The sequence below is a fragment of the Hemicordylus capensis genome, chromosome 6, assembly GCF_027244095.1.
Source record: "Hemicordylus capensis ecotype Gifberg chromosome 6, rHemCap1.1.pri, whole genome shotgun sequence".
Classification (NCBI taxonomy): Eukaryota; Metazoa; Chordata; class Lepidosauria; order Squamata; family Cordylidae; genus Hemicordylus; species Hemicordylus capensis.
In genome coordinates, this window is record NC_069662.1 from 152,282,073 (window position 1) to 152,298,861 (window position 16,789).

The following is a 16,789-nucleotide window of genomic DNA, read 5'->3' on the forward strand; positions in this document are numbered from 1 at the left end:
TAGCTCAGTGCAAAAAGGAATTCTTTATTACTGGAGAAAAGATCCATTTCTTCCTTCGCTGGTTGTAAGAACTGCAGACAATGGCACAATTCAGCCAATTTCCGCCATCCAACAGGGGCAAGGCTTGATTTAAATGAGATTCCATGTCTTGTCCACTTGGGAGGTGGTCACTCACATGCCGGATGAGTGGTTAACAGCGTGAATTGCATTGTAATGCAAAATAAATGAGGGCTGACCACCTGCCCCCACCCCCCACTGTATTCAGCCGGGTCCTGCTGCCACTTGCAATTACAAAGGACAAGTGCAAGAGACACTTTGGCAGTGGGGGAAGCATGACCTGTATGGCGCGGCTCATTTTGCACTGCACTTATTCAATATGCCACTGCCCTATAATCTGCGATCGCATTGTTATCTGTTAGCCGCTTATGCAGTCACACCTTCATTATGTCCCCGGTTGCCAGCATTGGGTTGCTTGTCACATCTATTGATTGCACTCAAACAGCAATTTACATGGATCACTTGTGACTGTCCTCTGGAACGGTGGGTGGAGGGTGGGGGACCAAACCAAACTGATAACCCTTCAGAGGAGTCGTCAGGCTTTCTCCTGGGAACCTCAGAGGCACAACCAACTGTCTGCTGGAAACCAATGTGACTATCAGCAGCACTGTCAGCAAATCTGCCAGTGCTCATCAAACTCCAAGCTGGTTCTTGCTTCCCCCAAAATGTCAAGGTGTCACTCTCTTCCCGGCTGCTCGCTAAACTATTTGTGAAGGTGCTTAAGGCAAGCAAAGGTCAAGAAGGTTATCAAACGGGTGGTCTTTGGCTGGCCTACCTGCCATCAGCAATATCGTCCGATGCTTGTTCAAAGAGTTCCGCGATGTTTGGGCTTTGGCAGTATAGATCTCCAGACGCAACTGATTAATTTCTGAGCCTTGCCAGCACGGTGCAAAATCGGCTGGGACTCCAGCCAGTGGTCCCTGCTCTCTTCCCTGTCAAGGGTGGTTCAAAGCATTTTGCTGCTTGAGGCAAAGAACACTATGGTGCCCCCATCTGCAGCTGGGTACTCAGAATTCTCTGGCCGAGTGATGCAACATGAGCCCTCTCAGACTATGCCACCAGGCCAGGCAGTGGTGGCACGGACATTCCTAGCTCACATGGGGAGAAGGGGAAAAAGAAAGCTTCTCAGCAGGGCAAGGGAGGAAAATAAAGAGGATGCTGCAGTGGGGAGTGGAAGGGCAGTGGGCTGCAGAGAGATCTGTGGGGTGGCACCTGTGGGGGTGCAGTGCTTGCCTTCATCTGAGTCCCACCGAATGCCCATGTAAAAGGCAACTGCCTCACCCATGCCCAAGGCACTGCCTCATGAAAGGGCCACTCCTGTTCCTTGGTTACTCTACCCCTCATCAGATGTTACAAGTGCCCCAGGCACTCATGGTAACAGCGGGCAAAAGTGGGGAGGAAATCCTGCCATCCTGCTGTCAACCACCCCCTTGCGCCAACAATCACGGGTTTTGGTGCCTTTCGTCTGAAGCGGGAAGTGCCCTAACCATGATTGTGATGAATCCATGACTCTCAGATTCACCACAATCAAGCTTACGGTGGCGCCCCTCCAGACGAATGGCGCTGTAACCATGATCATTGACACAAGGGGGTGATTGACAGCAGGGTGCAGGATTTCCTCCCTGCTTTTGCCCGCTGTAACTGGGAGCACCCGGGATGCTCATAACATCTTGTGGTGAGTCACTCGTGATGGCCGAGTAGAAGAAGAAGAGGTGATAATAGCCTTGTAAAACTGTTCTTCATCTGTGGATGCGGTACCAAGTATACTGCCCACAGGAATGCAGTGGCAAGCCCTGCCCTGCCCACCCCCATGTTGAAATGCCTAAACGGCTTGGGCCCTGGGTATTTTATTTTATTTATTCATTTATTTATTCAATTTCTATACCGCCCTTCCAGAAATGGCTCAGGGCGATTTACACAGAGAAATAATACATAAATAAATAAGATGGATCCCTGTTCTCAAAGGGCTCACAATCTAAAAAGAAACATAAGATAGACAACAGCAACAGTCACTGGAGGTACTGTGCTGTGGGTGGATAGGGCCAGTTACTCTCCCCCTGAAGAGGGCGTCTTCTTCGTTATGAACCCCACCATTGAGATCATCAGGAGAAGTCCGTCTGTAGTTTCCACCGGCTTGTCTGGTGGCTACTCAGGGATGGGCCTTCTCCGCTGCTGCCCCAAAGCTTTGGAACACGCTCCCTGCTGAAATAAGAGCCTCCCTGTCTCTGACTTTTTAAACATCTTTAAAGACACACCTATTCACCCAGGTTTTTAATTAAATGTTGTTTTAACAGTTTTAACATTGTTTTAAAATGTTTTAAAATTTAAATTGTTGTACTGTTTTAACTTTTACTATATTATTTATTTTGTTTTAACTACTGTTTTAAGTTTGCTGTTGTCATTTATTTTAACTATTTTCTTTAACTTTTTGTTTGTTTGTTGTAAACTGCCCAGAGACATGAGTTTTGGGCAGTATAGAAGTATGTTAAAGAAATGAAATGCAATGAAATGAAATAAATATGTTTCTTAACCATGCTCCTCCCTTGATTTCTATGTAGATAGCATTTGTCTGCAGAAACCAACAGTGTACCTCTGAAAAGTGTTGCCTGTGAATCAGAAGCCTGGGTATTCAGTGTGTGTCTGCAAACAAATGCTGCATCCATAGGGGTGGAGCTACAGGGCAGCATGTTGGCACAAGAGTGCTATACCTGGGAACAGGGTCCCCACTTCCTTCATCCTGACCCGGCTATACATGCTTCTGGGTCAGACCTGTCTTCACCTGCTACTTACCTTGCTCATATGGCTTCCTGGCCGAATGCCAAGTGCCTTTGCCCAACAGCCCCCCTTCTGCTCCCTTCCAGTCTGCCAACTTCTGATCCACTTTCCTAAATCTTCATTCCAGTCCCACTTTGCCTGGATTTCTCAACACAAACTCTACCTGAGGACTGCTCCTCCTGTGAGTCTCTCTCTCCATTCAGCTTTGGTATCTTCTGGGAGGGATTCACACTTCAGGCTGCAGCATACCCAGGGGAGTGACTGATTCCCCTTCTCCGGAAGATGACAAAGAATTTTGGTTGCCTTAAATGGCCTGACTTGGAACCCCATTTATAATATTTTCTGAGGTCATTCACAGTCAAAAACTGCGTTCTACCTGGGTTTGGGAGCTGTGTGTGCTCCCAATTTTTGGTTGTGTGGAAGCAAGGTAGAAGGAAAACCTGGGTAGAAGTGATTGTGTGGAAGCAAGGTAGAAAAGAAACCTGGGTAGCTTTTCCTCCTCCCTTGCTTCCGCACAATGAGCCGGGTCCCACGATTGGTGAGACCCGGTTTGGTGAGCTGAGCGGGGAGAGTGAGCTAAGCCCGCTCTCCCCGCAGACGATCCTGGCGGGAGCCCTGGGCGGCCGGATCAGCCGCCCACACAATTGCTGGCTCCGACAGAGCTGGCGGGGGCTGGGGGGAACGGGAGCCGATTGGCAACCGGAAGCTCCAGCATGCCCTGTGCAAGTGCGCAGGGCATGCTGGCGAGACCCACGGAGCTGGGAGGCAGCTTTTCACCTCCCCTCCGGCGATCTCCTAGTGAGTAGCCGTGGCATGGAGCTGCGCCACAGCTACTCACGATTTTTAAAACCAGGTTTGCGGAGTGCTCGCTCCGCAAACCTGGTTTTAGGGCAGGGGTACTTAGGCGGGTTACCCACCTAGGAACCACTGCACTCGCAGCCAAGCCTGGTGGTTCACATGATGGGGCAAAATTGGGCTAGCCCAATTTCGCCCCATCATGTGAATAGCCTCAATCACTTCTACCCTGGTTTTCCTCCTACCTTGCTTCCACACATCCGAAAATAGGGAGCACACACAACTCCCAAACGCAGGTTGAACACGGGGTATTTTTACTGTGTGAATGACCTCTCTGTCTATCTATTCATCCACAGAAATCATTCCAAAGGACCTCTCATTATGTCAGAAGAGACAGCTTGAACCTGGAACCTCCTTGGTTCCATGTCAGCTCCAGTGAACCACACAAGGAGTTGGCTGGCGGGGGCTGGGGGGAACGGGAGCCGATTGGCAACCGGAAGCTCCAGCATCCCCTGTGCAAGTGCGCAGGGCATGCTGGCGAGACCCACGGAGCTGGGAGGCAGCTTTTCACCTCCCCTCCGGCGATCTCCTAGTGAGTAGCCGTGGCATGGAGCTGCGCCACAGCTACTCACGATTTTTAAAACCAGGTTTGCGGAGTGCTCGCTCCGCAAACCTGGTTTTAGGGCAGGGGTACTTAGGCGGGTTACCCACCTAGGAACCACTGCACTCGCAGCCAAGCCTGGTGGTTCACATGATGGGGCAAAATTGGGCTAGCCCAATTTCGCCCCATCATGTGAATAGCCTCAATCACTTCTACCCTGGTTTTCCTCCTACCTTGCTTCCACACATCCGAAAATAGGGAGCACACACAACTCCCAAACGCAGGTTGAACACGGGGTATTTTTACTGTGTGAATGACCTCTCTGTCTATCTATTCATCCACAGAAATCATTCCAAAGGACCTCTCATTATGTCAGAAGAGACAGCTTGAACCTGGAACCTCCTTGGTTCCATGTCAGCTCCAGTGAACCACACAAGGAGTTGGGTCTCACGATCAGTAAGACCCGGTTTAGAAGGGTGAGTGGGGAGAATGGGCTAAGCCCGCTCTCCCCACACACGAGCATAGTGGGAGCCCTGGGCAGCCGGATCGGCCACCCACACAATTGCCGGCTCCGTGACTGAGCCGGCGGGGGCTGGGGGGAGTGGGGGCCGACCAGCCCCCAAAAGCTCTAGCATGCCCTGTGCGAGCACGCAGGGCATGCTGGCGAGACCCCTGGAGCTTTTCGCCTCCCCTCCGGGGGTCTCCTTGTGAGTAGCCACAGCGCAGAGCTGCGGCTACTCACGATTTTAAAAAACAGGTTTGTGGAGCGCTCACTCCACAAACCTGGTTTTAGGGGAGGGGTACTTGAGCAAGTTACCCACTCTAGAACCACCGGGCTCGCAGCCGAGCCCAGTGGTTCTCACGATTGCAGAAAATCGGGCTAGTGGAGGCTAGCCCGGTTTTCTGCAATCGTGAGAATAGCCTCAGGGAAGCTCTCCGCACAGCAGTGTGGAGAACCTACAAGGGTTCTGTGGGGAAAGCAGGCTTGGCCCGCTCTCCCCACAGACGATTGGGCAGCTTGTCCTGGGCACCCGGTAGGGGGTCTTCTCATGAGTTGCTGCGGTGCAGAGCCACACCGTGGCAACTCATGATCAAAAAACAGAGTTAGCGAAGCACGCACTCCACTAACCTCATTTAAGGGGAGAGGCACTCAGGGAGGTTTGCTGCCAGGGTCTGCATGGCTCCCACTGCTGCACACGACCAGGAAAAACTGGGCTAGGCTCCCTTAGCCTGGTTTCTCCTGGTCGTGGGAATAGCCTCAGGGTTTTAGAATATTTCAGAGGAACAACGAAACTTTATTCCTGAGTTTGGGGTTTGTTGTAATAGAAAGTTTCCCGACAATAATAATAACCTCAGCAATGAAATAAGGATTTATATCTTAGAAGACAGTAGAAAGGGCTGTGTATGATGTGCAGTCACCCATTACGTGTATCAGTTGGCTTCAAGCAGATTCTGTAAATCTCGTCATATGTGGAAGGTCACCAAAGTAGTAAAATCCGTTCTGCAAACACTTTCTTGCTACCTTTGTCCCTGCTGCAATACATTTTTCAGTCTTGCAGTATTTAGAAATTTTACAGCCATATCAAGACAAAAAGCAGCCCAAGAAGCCCCACACAAAGTACAGACTGCCTAGGTTTAAATGTGAGGGAGTTTTGAATATAAGACATAACAATACTAATTGAAACATAGACAGGTTATTTGCATTGTATATCAGAGGAAAAGTGGAACTGGTTTTTGAAAATGTGTAGAAAGGAACAGTAGACAGACACCCAAATAAAGGCCATCCTGGTAATGAATGCACAGCCATTTTTTTTAATCATTACAATTAAGTCCCACTGATTGTGATAGTGCACATTAGTTGTGAGATTAATAATAATAATAATAATAATAATAATAATAATAATAATAATAATTCTTCAATTTCTATACCGCCCTTCCAAAAATGGCTCAGGGTGGTTTACACAGAGAAATAACAAACAAATAAGATGGAACCCTGTCCCCAAAGGGCTCACATTCTAAAAGAAACATAAGATTAAGGTTTGGTCCCTTTGATTTCAATAGGACTTCAATTTCCCAGGATCTAGTCTTTTGAGATTTCTGTAGATGAACAGTGTGTTTCATTCCCTTCTCTTAAGTGACAGGAATTTCAGAGGACCCTTCTCAGGGCCATCTTAGGAGTAAAGAGCATTGGAGACTTGGGGCCTAATTACACTATGAATTTAAACTCGCTTAAGAGTCATTCCCTCTTCACAGAGGACTTTGGGAATTGTCATTGTGTGATGAGGGAGCTGGGGATCTCTGTGATGATGAATATGACGAGTATTCTGCTTTTCAACCAAAGTTCCCAAAGCAGTTTACATAGATATAAATAAATAAATAAATAAATGAAATGGCTCCCTGTCCCCAAAGGGCTCACAATCTAAAAAAGACACCAGCAACAGCCACTGGAGGGACGCTGTGCTGGGGACGGATAGGGCCAGTTACTCTCCCCCGCTAAATAAAGAGGCACTTCAGGTGCCTCTTTACTCAGTTAGCAGGGGTTTTAATCCTTTCTCCTCCATTGCTGACCCATTTGGTCAGCACCTCATCAAACTACAATTCCCAGAATTCTTTCAGGTGGGGATCTGGGGACTCGTTACAGTTCAACCACTATTTTAAATTGCATTCTGCCTCCCTGCCCAGCTTAATTCTGGTTTTAGAATCTATCTTAGGAACATAGGAAACTGCCATATACTGAGTCAGACCATTGGTCTATCTAGCTCAGAGACTGTCTTCACAGACTGGCAGCAGCTTCTCCAAGGTTGCAGGCAGGAATCTCTCTCAGCCCTATCTTGGAGAAGCCAGGGAGGGAACTTGAAACCTTCTGCTCTTCCCAGAGCGGCTTCATCCCCTGAGGGGAATATCTTGCAGTGCTCACACATCAAGTCTCCCATTCATATGCAACCAGGGCAGACCCTGCTTAGCTATGGGGACAAGTCAAGCTTGCTACCACAAGACCAGCTCTCCTCTCAGTAAATAAAAATAAGGGGGTGAGGAGGTTTGCAGAGGGGAGTCAGTGGATGGGAGGCAGGCTTTGTACCCACCAATTCTCAGAGGGAAATGTCTCAAGACTTCACCCAAGGCCTGATTTAATAGTTTAGCTAGGCTACAAATCAGCTCAAAACATGCTGAGGCAGAGGTATTTGCAGCAGAAGATTGATAGAGGAGGGATTTCTTTCATTAGAACTTTTGCTAATTGCACAAAGAGGCACCTTTTAAAGAGGTCTCTCTCTTGTATTCAGCAGGGGGAGAGCAACTGTCCCTGTTTAGCCCCGTACAACATCCCTCCAGTGGTTGTTGCTGGTATCTCCATTGTGTTTCTTCTCAGGTTGTGACCACCAGGATCACAAGAGGGGTGGAGGGCAGGGGTTGGAATGGTCAAAGAGGCTGAGTGCTTATAACCTTTCCACTCAAAACTAATGCATCCATCAAAATAGTTAAAGCAATACATGCTAATAAGGTCACCACCTTTTTTATTGATTTGTAACTGCAGTCAAGTATTGCTCCCACTTCAATTGTATTCCAGAATGGAATACTTCCATCTTTACATCCATAGAACTGAAAAAGGACTCTCATTTTTCCTTCTATGAAAAATGAGGCAAGTAGATGCAACCGAAAGAGCATTTTGAATTATGGCAGGTACTACTGGTGCGATGAGTCATGGTTGTCTTCTGAGTTCTATGCCCAATGCACACAGAGGGGAGGGGGATACTGGAAGTCCAGTGTGACTAGAAAACAAACTGGTTATTATTATTATTATTATTAGTAGTAGTAGTAGTAGTAGTAGTAGTAGTAGTATTTACATTTTCTATCCCGCTCTTCCTCCAAGGAGCCCAGAGCGGTGTACTACATACTTAGGTTCCTCCTCACAACAACCCTGTGAAGTAGGTTAAGCTGAGAGAGAAGTGACCGCCCAGAGTCACCCAGCTAGTATCATGGTGAATGGGAATTTGAACTCAGGTCTTCCTGGTCCTAGTCCAGCACTCTAACCACTACACCACACTGGCTCCCCACGCTGGTTCTTATGGTTGGGTCAGCAGGTCAACAACCCCAGCTCAACTCAGCCAGTGCCAAGTGCCCTGGCAACCCCTTGAGGCCAAGAAAGATCCTCCCCCGCCCCCATCAGTCAGCCAACAACTACTACACCACAATCAAGGACAGAATTGGACAGAGAGGAGGGGGAAGATGTCAGCCATGCTGCCAAGGCACAGCTGATTCTGAATGTCTCTCAAGGGGCCCCCATGCCCTCAGGGCACATGTGTAAATTGCCACATCTTCTTTAGCTGAGTGTTAGAAGGAGAACGAGGAAGTTAGCAGGTGATTTTACAACTACGATGATGATGATGATGACGACAACAACAACAACTACAACTACTACTACTATTTGTTGGGAATTCTCTCTGGTAAGAGATACCCTTCTATTACAGCAGAGTGCACAGAGGCAAAACACAGTGAAGTCAGCCTAGGCATGCATGTCTGCTAAGAGCCAAAAGAAACTTGGAGCCAGTTCATAGCTTCAAATCAATACAAGGAGTCTTTATTGGAGAACTCCATTCTAGATAGGAAAGTGGAGAGATAGCATCTCTAATCTAGCTAGCTAGCTGGATGCAGAGAGATGCTGTCCACATCTCTGCATGCATCTTTGTGCACACATGGTGCAGAGAGAGGCAAGCATGAGTTAGGGAGAAGAAGAAGGGAGGGAGGGAGGCAGGAAGGAAGTCCCTGAGAGTAGCAATCTACGTATCAAAGGGATAGTGTCAGAGCAATAGAGAGGAGGAATGACCAATGTCTTGACCCCTCTAGCCCTCTGACTCACTAGTCTGTCCCCCTCTGTCACTGAGGCATGAGACAGCACAGAGTCCTTCATTTCCAACACTATTTATATAGCTCTTGCCAACAAAAGTTTCCAAAGCGGTTTACATGGGGGGGGGGATTAAGATGGTTCCCTGTCCCCAAAGGACACACAATCGAAAAAGAAACATAAGGTAGTCACAGGAGGGATGCTGTGCTACGGATGGATAGGCCCATTTGCTCTGTCCACCTGGTAAATATAAGAGCATCACCACTTTAAGAGGTACCTCTTTGCTCCGTTAGCAGCAGTTTTAATCCTTTCCCCTCCATTCCTGGGCCTGGGGAGCAAGGGAGAACAGCAGACCCTTTTCCCACCAGAGGCACAGAAGCCTGACAATGTATATGATGAGATAAGATAGCATTTATCTCAGTGCAGCATAATAAACAAAAGGGGGGGGGGAAGTACATCAAAGTATGTTTAGCATTTTGAGGCTGGCAGATTTTTTCAGGCCTTTCTCTTATAGGATAATTAAAGCTGCCTCCAGTATAGCACATGCTACTCTCGAATCTACTTTTATCCCCCTGAGTATATGTAGAGTTTTTTTTGCATTGTTTTGTTTTCTTAAAAGTTGTGAGTCATTTAAATCCAAGAACAATGGCTAAAGATAAAAGAGAAGAAAAGCTTTCTCCTGGTATTTTAATGTTGGCAGAAACCAATAATTCAGTGTCTTGGGTGATGATGTAGTGAGTCAGCAAACATGAAATATCTACAGAAGACCCTTTATGCAGCTATTTCCCTCCCCACCACCCAGTGCCTTTGGGTTGTCAACAGGAAGGCATAAAATAAATTTTAGATTCTAAATAAGGCATCTTTATGTAGGGTACCAATACATCTCTTGGCTGAAAAATGGAAGAAAATCGAGTTAGGCGCTGATGTAGAATTTCGCTTTCCTCCAAGTGCTTTAGCCAGTAATCCTGAAGGATGATGCTAATGGAGTTGATTTAGTATCAAGGGGGGAAATGATTAAAACCATGTTGAACTATAAAATCTTTGGTTTGCAGTGTTTCATGAATCATTTTCTTACTTGATTTTCTCCCTTAAAGAAGTGCCGCTTCACACATTATGTGTTTCAAGGATTTACTTCTTTCTTTCTTTGAAGTGTGTACTAAATATGTAAAGGGTGAATGTAGCAAAAACCTGTTTGCAAGCATTTACAGGCACACTCATCAGAGTCCATAATTGCAGCAGATCCTTTTTGAATGTATAGAATCTTAGAAGGGATCTTTGAGGTCTTCTGGTTCAATCCTGAATTCTTTCCTTCTTTCTTTCCTTCTTTCTTTCTTTCTTTCTTTCTTTCTTTCTTTCTTTCTTTCTTTAACGTATTTTTATACCGCCCAAAACGTATGTCTCTGGGCGGTTTACAACAAGATAAAATCAACATTAAAACATTAGTTAAAAACAAAAACAAGAAATTTAAAACACAACAATTTAAAATTTTTTAAACAATGCTCTAAAACAACATTAAAAACAATCAAAACAGTATCAGTTAAAAGCCTGGGTGAACAGATGCGTCTTTAAAGACCTTTTAAAAGCTGTCAGAGATGGGGAGGCTCTTATTTCATTAGGGAGCGCATTCCAAAGCCTCGGGGCAGCAACGGAGAAGGCCCATCCCTGAGTAGCCACCAGACGAGCCGGTGGCAAATGCAGATGGACCTCTCCTGATGATCTCAATGGGTGGTGGGGTTCATAATGAAGAAGGCGTTCTCTTAAATACCCAGGGCCCAAGCTGCTTAGGGCTTTATAGGTTATAACTAACACACCTTGTATTTTGCCCAGAAACTGCATGAACATTAGGGCATTAGAGCATTTGCCCGGAAAGTACATGAACATTAGAGCATTAGGTTAAGGCATATATTAGGGCAAGCATGGGTTTGCTGCCACGTTACAAGCCCCTTCTCACGATCGGTGAGAAAGGGCTTCAGGGTAAGCAGGGAAGAAGCTTTGAAATGCCTACCTCCCCACAGACAATTCTCATTGAGAGTCTGGGCATGGAGCTCAAATGCCCAGATGTGCAGCTGCCTCCTCAGGCAGTGTGGCGATTGGGATGCTGGGGGATGTTGCTCCACCCCCTGGAAACCCCATAATCAGGCGCGTAACAATGATAGGGCAAGGGGAGACAGTTGTCTGGGGGCCCCACTGCCTGGAGGGGCACCCCAGAGGCACCTCATGTGACTCCCCATTGCCCCCTGCCCAGCCCCATAGCCTCTCAGCCACTTGCCCTCTTCGCCGTCTCTCCTGCTTGTTCTGCTGGCCGCAATCGAAGCAGCAGGCAAGCGGCAAAGAGCTCCTTTTCTCCCGCCTCTCAGCTGATCGGCGGGTGGGCGGGGCTTCCACGGAGGCCTCCGTGTAGGCCGCAGTGAAGCCTGAGCTCGAGTAGGGCCCAAGCCAGCCAGGAAGGAGGAGGCAGCCAGAGTGTTCTCTGCAGCAGAAGATCCCTTGCTGCACTGCTTAACCCAGACCAGCATTTGCCAGGTAGAGTGTGAACTCCTTTTTGTGGTTACCTTTCCCGCCCCCCCCCCATATATAGGGATCTGCTTGCCATAGGGCTTGGATGGGGGGGGGGAGGGACCGAGAAGTCTCTGAATATTTATTTTGAAACAGCTTGGAAAATTTGCTGACTTAAAAAAAGCTATCTAAAAAGTCCTATAAGTGGCTTGTTTCATGGCAGAAAATTGCAAAAACTTCTGGAACAGTATTTTATTAATTTTATTTATTCATTCGTTCATTTATAAATGCACTTATGTTCAAGTTGTTTTGCAACCCAGAAGGTCTGAGTGAGAACTGTGAAGCATGTGTGGTGCTTTTATTTTATTTTTCTTGTGTGTGAAGAAAAAATAACTTGCAGGGACTTCAGGGTAAATCTGGCCAACATGTGAATGCAGCACCTCCATTCCAGAGGAGATGTGTCTTAAAGGGCTTTAAAAGCCTCCTGTGAAAAACCTCCTGCAATCAAACTTGACTGAATTTGTTCAGAATTCTGAGAAAACAAACATAGGTTCACCCTGCGTGGTTGAAAGTCTCCTTTGCTAATCTGCAGCGAGGGGCCCATTTTAATAATTCATCTTTCTAGTGTGTTCTAGGCATTAAAAGTAATACAAATGTATAGTACTCAATGTATATCACTATATATTGTGACGTGTGTGTGTGTATTCAGTGAAATGTATTTGCAGGCAGCATACTTATTTTGGAATATCAGACTTAAATCCTTGGGGGCCTGGGGTGTGCGGAGGCCCTGGACTTTGGGGGGGGGCCCATTTTAAAATCTTGTCTCTGGGCCCACTCCAACCTTGCTACGCCCCTGCCCATAATGCACTGTATGGGTGTGTGGTGCATTATGGGGATCCTCCCTCCCCTCCCCGCAGCCAGCTAGGAGACCTGCCGTCTTCCAGACCCAGCTGCAAGAAGCTGGGGCTGGCAGACAATTACAAAATGGGGGTTAAAAGAGTTCTTGCTCGCTTAACCTCATTTAGAAGGGTAGCTGGCTTGGTGGCTTTGCCACTGAGGTGCCACTGAGATTGGGCCTGATCCTGGCAGTTTGCATGTGTGGGCAGGATTGGGCTTGGCTTTGTTAGCTCAGTATCCCCTGCTCGTGATTACAGCCTCTGTGTATGACATGGCCTTAGACAGGGGCGTAACTATAATAGGGCAAGGGGAGACAGTTATCTGGAGGCCCACTGCCTTGCCCCCCCCCGAGGCAAGTCACATGACTGACTCCCCCAGCCGCGTACCCGTCCGGGCTTCCTTCAGTTGTATTCATCCTCCAAAATTGATGTGAGTGTTAAGACCTGGAGCTACCAGAACAGCATGTCTTTCTCTAGTACCATTAAATGACTTGCATCGTCCACAATTATTTTGATAGGACTACTCAGAAATGTAGTCTGGATGTCAGCCAAGGTAATTTACCATAAAGGCCAAGAATTGTGGTGAACCTGGAAAATGGGTTTGAGGTTGACCGTGGAAAATGGACACTAGGAATTTATTGTTCTGGTTTCCCCATTTTTAAAAAATGTACTGGATATGAATCTTTTAGATGTTGCCTCATAAGCCATGGGCAATTTGATCTATGAATAGATATTCAATATGGCCACCCTTCTATGTTGCTACAAATGCAATTTCTTGACTATAACTGCTTCTGGGTGCATTATATCAATATTATGCCTCTGATCGAGACTGTTTGTGTTGATGGGATCTTTCAAAAAACATATTGCAAGCTTTAATGCAACATCTAAAACATTATTATAACAGTAGGCAAATCACACTGAGACATAAAAGGGAAAGAAAACTTTACTGGGAACATAATTTATTAGAGTTTATTTATTGTTCAGGAGCTACATCTCACCTTTCTAATGAATATGCAAGGTGTCTTTTAACTGAAGTCAAACAATACACACACACACACACACACACACACACAATGTCAATAAAGCTAACAACAATCTTAAAAGGGAGCAGGGAGGCACAAGGGTGGAGCCACCATTGCATGAGGGGGTTCAAAGAACCCGGGTCGCTGCACTCAGGGGCCGTTACTTGTGCCCCAGCTATGCCACCTGCTTCTGATATCACATGCAGGGACCATGGTTTTGCTTGCAAACGTGGCCATGTGCTCCATTTGCGAGCAAATTCTGGCCAGCGCCGTGTTCGCAGCGTGGTCGGGAGCAGCTCTCGTTGCTTTAATAGGCAGGGAGACATGTTCCCGGCCAGGCTGGGAAGCTGGCGCTGGCTAAGCTTCTGAAAACTGAAGCTGTGCAGCTCTGTTTTTCAGATACTAATAGATAATAATTCAACAATAATTCCTGGCAGCCACATTTCGAACAAATGGAGGCTTCTAGATTGTCTCAATGGCTTGCAGAGTTATAGAGAGATATTCACAAATCCATTAAAAACCCATCATTTAATATATGATAGGAATAGCCCTTCTGCATCACGTAGTGCCTTCAGCACTATATGGAGCCACCCCCTATCACTGAGGCGGGTCTCATGATTAGTGAGACCCGCGTTAGCCAGTTTTGCAGGGAGAGTGGGCTAAGCCCTCTCTCCCCACAGACGAGCAGGGCGGGAGCCCTGAGTGGCCACATCGGCCACCCACATGACTGCCGGCTCCGTGATGGAGCTGGTGGGGGCTGGGGAGTTTGGAGGCCACGCAGCCCCCAGAATCTCCAGTATGCCCTGCGTGAGCGCACCGGGCATAATGGGGAGACCCCCAAGCCGGGAGGCTGCTTTTCAGCCTCCCGCCAGGGGTCTACTCATGAGTAGCCATGGCATGGATCGTGGCTACTCATGATCTCAAAAACCAGGTTTGCGGAGCGCTCGCTCCACAAACCCGGTTTAAGGAGCGGGCTACTTGAGCGGGTTACCGCAGCCGAGCCCGGTGGTTCACACGATTGTAGGAAATCAGGCTAGCGGAGGCTAGCCCGGTTTTCTACAATCGTGTGAATAGCCTCATTGTGTTCTTCACTGCAAGGCCTGTAAGTCGGTGGCTGCCTTTTGGCCTTAGGCATGGCTCCCAACCCACCCACGCCCCCAGCTCCTAACACCACATGGAGGTGACTGTTACCACTGCACAATGCTGCATTGTACCCAGCACTAGTGGAGCTCCTTTAATGGAACCCCAATGTCATCTTGGAAGGTGTGCATGGAGCCCTGGGAAGTACAGTCCCCAGCATTTTACCCACAGAGTTCTGTGTAGGACTTCATTTTCCAGAACTCTGTGTGTGCCTTTTGAGATGGCACTGGGACTCAAGAGGAACACAAGGAAATAAGAACGTAAGGACATCCCTGCTGGATCGGGCCCAGGGCCCATCCAGTCCAGCATCCTGTTTCACACAGTGGCCCACTAAATGCCCCTGAGAAGCCCACAGGCAAGAGGTGAGGGCATGCCCTCTCTCTTGCTGTTGTTCCCTGCAATTGGTATTTAGAGGCATCTTGCTTCTGAAGCTGGAAGTAGCCTATAGCCACCAGACTCGTAGCCATTGACAGACCTGTCCTCCATGAACTTGTCTAAGCCCCTTTTAAAGCAAGATGGTTCATTTCTCTCAAAGAGATCCTCTAGTGCTGGGGAAAACAGGTCAGTACAGTGGGAAATGGCTCTCACATTGAAAGGTTTTTGTCAAAATGACTTCCACTTGGAAAATAGTGAACATCAATGCCCTATCTCATCTGCTTTGTCACTGTACCACCAATGTCAAATTCACATTCACTTTTTATGTGGTGTTTTTGGTTAATCCATTCCTTGGTCCAGACCAGCTTTTGAATAGTGCTTTAGTTACTTGTATTCCAGTCCCAGAGTAGAGGAAGGGCTAAAAAACAGCCCACAGCAAGAGCACTGAAGAGCAGTCTGCACTTGCCTCTCTGTACATAATGAGGGTATTCTCACGATCACTGTAAAGTGGGTTAAGGGAGCTTAGCCCACTTTCCAGTCATTGTGGGACCAAGCCCGGTGGTTCCAAAGCGGGTAACCCACTAAACTCTTTCCCTTGGAGTCTACATTTTGTACATCTCTACTTAGATACAGGTACTTGCATCATCTCTAGTTTTACGTTGGACAACCCATCCAGAAGTGGGCATCCAGTGCCAAAGTCAAGTATACTTTCTAGCGTGCATCAAAGGTGAAAGCTTTTCTTCCACAACTACATGGTATGCCTTTACACTGGAAACTTCATTCTGGTCACTATTGCAGAGACACTGCCCAAAGTTTCTTTCAAGACATCATCCGGAGAGAGGGCATTTTGGGTCTTGGCTTACCATATCTGAAACAACCTTCCCAAACAAGCTCACCTGGCATTAAAACTGATGGCTTTTTGGTACCAGGTGAATTGGTTGTATTTGTTCAGCTTGTCAGCATTTTGAGTAGCTGATTTTAATTGTCATTTTATGGTTCTGCTGAATTTTATTGTCTGGTGATCGCTATTGCTTTGGTGATTTTGTAATGTTTTATTGACTGTGATTGTTCTATGATATTCTTTGATGCTGCCTCGAGCGGTTATGCTGGAGGGGCATCTAACAAATTGACCAAATAAATACACAATTCCTCATTGAGGAATTCATTGGTGAGTTCATTGAGTTACTCACCAATCCAACAGAGGAATCAAACATGTACATACCTCCCAAATATTCACAACATTTGGAAACAAGTCTGGATCAGCTCAAAGTACCTCCATAGTTGATATTATCAGTCTTCAGTTGGTAGCCTGGCAGCCACATCTGGGTCACAACCCACGCTAAGTTGGGCCTCACCAATGGTACCCCACCATAAACATAGATGGTAAAAAAGTAAGGAGTGGAATGTTGAAGACTGCTGGTTTATATGATACTGCTGTTCATTTGCAATAAATTCTATGGATTTTTCTCCTCAGACGTTAAATATTTTAAAAAATAAATTGCACTAAAATTATCTAATATATTTATTTCAAAAGTTCATTTCAAAACAAATGGTGTTGGTAAGGAGCTTAATGTATTTGTCTTGCACCTGGAAGCAATTACAGTCAAGAACTGCATACATAAAAGGGCAGCCATCTTGGATATCTATTCATAGATCAAATTGCCAAAGGGTTACAAGCACACAACACATTTGTATTCAGCACAAGAGTTTGTTGGAATCAACAACAAACTCTTATTTGTACCTATTTGCCCAGGTATAGTGCTCTTGCGGCGTGACTAATATGATTGCTGTG

The 16,789-nt window shown here is 46.8% G+C and overlaps 1 protein-coding gene across 3 annotated transcripts in view; it reads left to right on the top strand.

Moving 5' to 3' along the window:
• Positions 1-11,505: 11,505 nt before the first annotated feature.
• ADARB2 (adenosine deaminase RNA specific B2 (inactive)) overlaps positions 11,506-16,789 on the top strand; it is a 565,015-nt gene continuing 559,731 nt past the window's right edge. For 2 of the 3 annotated variants that reach the window (XM_053266064.1, XM_053266067.1), the window contains exon 1: positions 11,512-11,591. The gene's annotated coding sequence lies outside the window, so the exon portion shown is untranslated. Of the gene's footprint in view, positions 11,592-16,789 lie in introns of all 3 variants that reach the window. The other variant, XM_053266066.1, reaches the window with a different exon arrangement.